Genomic DNA, 6,000 nt, shown 5'->3' with positions numbered 1-6,000 from the left:
GAGTAAAATACAACTCAGCTCTTGACTTCCTCCAGCGGAGTAATTATTCCTTTGATTTATTATAGGAGTCATTTATCAGTTTGTTTGCCTCGTTAAACTGACAGATCTCTGAGGAAGGAGATTATATAACTCATGCATTTTTATACCTCGATGCCCAGTATAGCATACCTATAAGATGTTAAATACATGTTTACCTGAGCGATGACTAACATAGCAGAAACAAACTAGAACACAGGACTCCTAATCTCAGGTCTGGGGTTCTTATAACCACAAAGAAAGTGGACCAAACCTCATAGATCCGACTTGTCTTAACTTCTCATCTCTTCCTCAATTCCTCCACACCAGCAAGATTCAACTTTCCATTCCTGTAAAGAGTCTCTGGGCTTTTGTAGGCACTGGTGCCTCAGCCCTGAACATTCCTTATCAGCTTCTTTGCAAGCTAATTCCTATTCGCTCCTCAGAAATGGAGGCCTTTCTAATCTCCCCTAATATTGGATCAGGTATTCTCTCTCCCCACATGCCTGTTATGTTTATCACAGAATCCTAGCACACGGAATGTGTCAAAAGTATCTGTTGAAGGTTAAATGAAATACCGGATCTAGAAATCCAAAGACGATGCAGAGGAAAAGATTCCTGGCTTTGAAGTCAGGAGGCCTGATTGATTCTAATGATTCTCCACCACTACTGTGCTTGGTGATCTTAGGCAAGCCCCAGTACTTTGTACCATCCATAAATGAGTTATTACATATAAATGATCTCAAAAGCTCCTTTCATCACTGACAGTATATGAGACTTAGACTCATGCTAAATCCTAGGGATGAGGAACTTCTGCAGTCAGCTGTGTGCTCCTCAGTATGAGAGACCCAACATCCCTGCCCCACAAGCAGCACCAGGCACATCGGACTCTGCTGTCATCAGCCTCTCAGCCCATTGGTTTACTTAATTCCTCCTGATGAAGTGCCAAGAATAAATCGTAGATGAGCAGCAGAGCATTTTAATGAGTCCAGAGCCTAATGAATCTTTTCCTTCCTGTGTCAATTAGAATTTCAAAGCTAGGATCCCTAAGGACCAATTTATTGGGAACAGAGAGAAGCTTTTTGTTCATCAGTTGCTGCCTGAGCTACCTGCCCTAGCCCTGTATGTCTGCTATGTAAAAATCCTGCTTACTCAGATATGCCACCTGGTGAGATAGAGACTGGCCTAGGAGGCTCCTTCTTGCCCAACATTTCTGGGGCCTGGACTTGAATAGGAGGGGGTCCAGGGCATTTCAGGGAGGGGGGCAATGGGAGGTGGTCAGAGAATCAGAGCAGCCCAGACTTTAATGCCACCTCCTAAGGATACTGGTGTTCGAAGAGATAACAGCAACAAATCAACTTGCCATTCACCCAACTAAGAATCAGGTATTGTGAAATGCCTATTTACTGAAGGTATTTCAAATCTTCACAACAACTCCCAAAGCAGGTATCAACAGCACTATTTTACAGACAGGAAAAGTGAGGCTCTGAGAGGTAAAATAAAAATTAGACTAAGGAACACAATTAATAATTGGCAAGTAGGGATTTGAACATGTCTGTGAAATTCCAGAGACTGGGCCCTTACTATCAAACCATAGCAGACTTGTCCAGGGGCTTGACATGGTGACAGAAGCTGATGTCCTGAACACCACAGCCTATATGGGCAGCCACAGCCATGTTGCACGCCTGCCGCCATCACACTAGTTTTTAGCCCGAGCACAGCAAGGGTGGCTGTGCATTGCTGGTCCTCCCATTCAATGGAATTTGCAATTCCCCCTTATCCCCAGAACATAATCCAAGCAGAATCACCATAAACACTACCCCTAAGCTCCTAGCCCAGAAATCTTTTGATTTGATTTGTGAGGTGTTGTCAATTCTTGATCTAAAAGCTCCCAGGCACCCAGTTCTCTGCCTCCCATCCTGTTCTCTCCAAGTCACACAAGGCCAGCCTGGTTGCTACTACTCTGTCATCAACAGAGGAACATTTTCCAAGGTGAGCAAGTCAGGTTGCCAAATGGTTATGGAATGGAAATTTAGGGCTCTGGTGAGGTTAAGAGCTTTATCCAAATTTACATAGCTAAAAAACAGCAACAACTGGAACATAGGTATCTATGGCGTTTACCTACTTACGGCAAAGATAATACAAATCTAGAAAACATGAGACCAGTGCTTTTTAATATTTTTAAAACTTTTTGAGATAATTACAGATTCACTTGCAATATATCTTTCAAAGTACTTAACACAGTGCCTAGCACATAGAAACCCACCCAAGAAGCGTCAGCTATTATTAGGAAATAGGAAGAGGGCATTCAGGATGGGCCTTTGAGGAAGAGTAAATTTCTCTTTACAGAATGCTTGAGGTGTACATGTGTAATATCTTAAATAATCTTTCCAATGATCCATCAAGCAGTATTAACATTCCATTTTACAGATGAGAAAATTGCTCAGAGGTCAAGTCACTTGTCCAAGATAACTTTGTCCCAGTATGTGCCAAAAGTGGGATTCAAATCCAGATACAGCCTCTTTACATTGCTCTTTCTACACTGCTTCTCCAGGGATAAGACTGGGGTTCAAAGACTAGATATGGCCGGAGATTAAGTGCAGGCTGCCGGTTTAAGTGTGAGAGTAGCATGAACAAGAGTGTGTACAGTTATCAACATGGTGTCTTTGTAAAAGGTGCTAGTTCAAAGACAGTGGACAGAATAAAACAGTAAATTCACGTGATAGAGACCAAATAATAAGCTAAAATAAAGACAGATGGCTGAAGGCCATTGAAAACTAGCTCAGTTATGGTATTCACAACTTGACACCCTTTTGCTGGATACTAAAGAGAGAGGTAGCATGCAGAAAATGAAGAATCAGAGAGACTGGGGAAGCAAAGGAAATCAAGTTCTGTCACTAACTACATAAGTGGCCTTGGGCAAGTGACTTGTCCTCTCTGGGTTCTAATACCATAAGGTTGAACTAAAAGATTCCAAGGACCTCTCTAGCTTTGACCTTCCAGGAATCACTCTATTACCAGGGCATGTGTGAAAATGTGAGTGTGGGAAATGCTAATGCTGTGATTAAGCAAAGCAGCCTGGAATGAAACAGAACAATGGGGTGACAGGAGCCCTGGAAACAGAGGTGGGAAATATAGCTGAGAGAAGAGGAGAATGAAGAAATTAAATGGGGTTCACATTAATCTTGGGTAAAGCTACAAGACATCAGGGAGGCAAAGGAAGGGAGCCTGGAGCAGGATGGTACCAATCCTGGACATGGTACTAACTTATTGTGTAGCAGCCTGGCTATTCATCAGCCTCGTTTTCTCACTGGCAGAATATACCTCAGAGCCCTGTATGTTCTGGCCTCAGCTGTCCCCTCTCCAACCTTATCTCCTGCTTCTTCCTCTCTCAGGGTGCTGCTCCAGCCACACTGCCTTTTTTTTTTCTTTTTCTTCCAAACATCCCGCTTTTCTCTCAGCTGAAAATGATCTTCCTCCTCAGAAAGGCCAGTCCTTGACCACTTTTTAATCCTTTACCCTGCTTATCTTTCTAACACCTATGAAATGACAGATAAAATAACTCATTTTATATCACCCCCACTAAAATGAGTTTCATGAAGGCAATCTGTTTTGTTCACTACCATATCCCAACTCCTATAGTAGTAATCAGGCATTTGTTAACTGCATGGATAGGTGAACTACTGATCCCTAAGGTCACTTTCATTCCTGGCATTCTATAATTTGTGGGCCTGTAGAGCTAATAAACATCTCAGAAGTTCAAGCCTGGGTGACCACAGGTCTAACATGTCCTTTTTGCTCTAATTTTTGATATTTGCTTTGCCTTGGTGGATTTTCAAAACTCATCTCCAAATGTGCACACATCCTAAAACATAGCTATACACATACACAAATAGACCAATATATATCACTTAATTCAAGAACTGCTATTATATGCTATGTGTGAAACATAATACACACACAATATTTCCTTAGCCTGGCATATTAGGCCTAACACAGTTTAGCCCAACTTACTTTGATAACTTTAACCCTAACCACACTCCATTCCTGAAATTCTACACTCTGGCTATATTGGACTGTTTCTGTTTCTCTGATACACACATGGAAGCTATGTCTTTGTCCTCACCCGTCTCTTTGCTTGGAAGCTGCAGTTGCCAAATAAACACCTGACCTTTCACAACTGTCAAATATCCCATCTTTGAAGTTCAACTCAAATAGCATCTCTTCTGTGAAGCCTTCCTTGATCTCTCAGGTAGTTAGTGTCTCCCTCCTGCATGTTCTCAAAATGCTCCACATGCTTCCATTATATTCATCATCACCGTAGTCTCTTTACTTACTTTATCTGCCTGTCTTCCTCGATCAACTATGGGCTCCAAAGGCCCTGACCATGTGTTTGCCTTCTCCTTACTTCTAAAAATCTATCCCTGGTGCCTGGAACAAATGTTTATCAAACTGGAATGTTTATCAATTAAGAATGCTTCCTAATCTTCACTGGCAGACTTGATCAGGAGGTTCACCCTTCATACTTATCCAAAAGTTGGTTTCTGTAATATTTCTACCCACTAATATGAACTCCTATGGAACAGAGAACCTCAGGGAAGAGTGGGCTGGAGAAGAAGCTAGGGGAAAAAAAGAGAGAAATAGTCTTTGTAGAGCCTTAAATGTCATGCTAAGGAGACTGGATTTATTCTAGAGGTTTTATGAGCAGGGAGTGATAGGAATAAGATCTATATCTTAAAACTCACAGAGACGGGAGGTTATATTTCAGGGGCAAAGACTAGAGGTGGGGAGATGAGTTAGTTGACAATTAAAACAGTCTCAGTGAGAAATGATTAAGATCTGGCCTTGGGTGGTAGCAATGGGGATGAGAGATGGGCAAAACATGTTCGGAGACAAAACCACATAACGAAAAGCAGTTACCTTTTTACCTGAGTAGAACTCTGTACTCAAAACACACTTTCTCCAAATGGAACTCTGTAACCTCTTTGCATCCAAGGTGACCCTGAGGGTAACCAGAAGCAAGGGAAAAAACCTCTTCAACCAGGGAAGAAGCAAGTCTATGATTAGCAAAATAAACAAGCTCCGGGCCAGTGAGTAGAGACAAAGGAGAAAGCACAAGATCTTGTTGATGTCTGCTACCTGCAGAAGCTTCAGCAAAGAAGCTAAGTCTGTATCTTGAGCGAAAGGTGCTTTCCAGGGTTGGGACAGCTCTAGCTGGCTTTAATATAAGAGGCCTCTGACCATTTTCAGTAATGACGTGTTAAAGAAAATTATCCAAAACTTGGAAGTAAAGCAAAAAGATAATTGTGTAACCTTTTAAAGGCATGTTAGAACATTTTTTAATATGCATCTAAGAGTCATCTGATACTCCTGGAGTATGAAAGTTTGTTTGACTTACTGTTAACAAATGGTTAGAGCCCAAATATTTTAAAACTCTACAAAGTTAGAGGTTAATGTGCAGAAAACTGAGAAGGTACAATTTTTTTTAAGCAGAGGGGATAATGCCAAAGGTTACATTTTCATTAGGACATTAATTTTGGATCTAAATTAGGAATCTAATTTCAGCTATCCTTTTTCCACTAACAACATAAATCTCCTTTCTCAGTTATTTCCTTTCTGCTGATTTCCACACTAAGGAGTTAAAAACAAAATTTGACACATGCTTATCATATGTTTGAGAATTATGCCGACACAGTATGTACATCCACAGGCCTGTCTACCTCAGAGGAACCTACTGCTAGGAATCAAGAGAAGCCTAATATTCAGACACAGGGTGTTAGTGAAGTGGAACAGGTGATCGCTTATGAAATGACATAATGACATAAAGCTCAGTGCAGTAGACAGGGCACCAGGCTAAGAGTCAGGAGACCTACCATTAATTCACTGTACAAACTTAGAGGCATATTACTTTCTGCCCCTTGCTGGGTCTCAAATTTCATAATTATAAAACGGGAGTAGGTCTAGGTCAGTGTCGTTTCACAAACT

At 41.4% G+C, this 6,000-nt stretch overlaps 1 long non-coding RNA gene across 2 annotated transcripts in view; it reads right to left on the bottom strand.

The window, feature by feature from the left end:
- Positions 1 to 3,530: 3,530 nt before the first annotated feature.
- LOC111730817 overlaps positions 3,531 to 6,000 on the bottom strand; it is a 45,236-nt gene continuing 42,766 nt past the window's right edge. The window contains exon 3 of one of the 2 annotated variants that reach the window (XR_002776829.1): positions 3,531 to 3,554. This is a non-coding gene — a long non-coding RNA (uncharacterized LOC111730817). Of the gene's footprint in view, positions 3,555 to 4,938; positions 5,018 to 6,000 lie in introns of those variants that run through there. The other variant, XR_002776828.1, reaches the window with a different exon arrangement.

Source organism: Pteropus vampyrus, unplaced genomic scaffold (assembly GCF_000151845.1).
Source record: "Pteropus vampyrus isolate Shadow unplaced genomic scaffold, Pvam_2.0 Scaffold336, whole genome shotgun sequence".
NCBI classification, from domain to species: Eukaryota; Metazoa; Chordata; class Mammalia; order Chiroptera; family Pteropodidae; genus Pteropus; species Pteropus vampyrus.
This window is presented reverse-complemented; position numbering and strand designations above follow the sequence as displayed.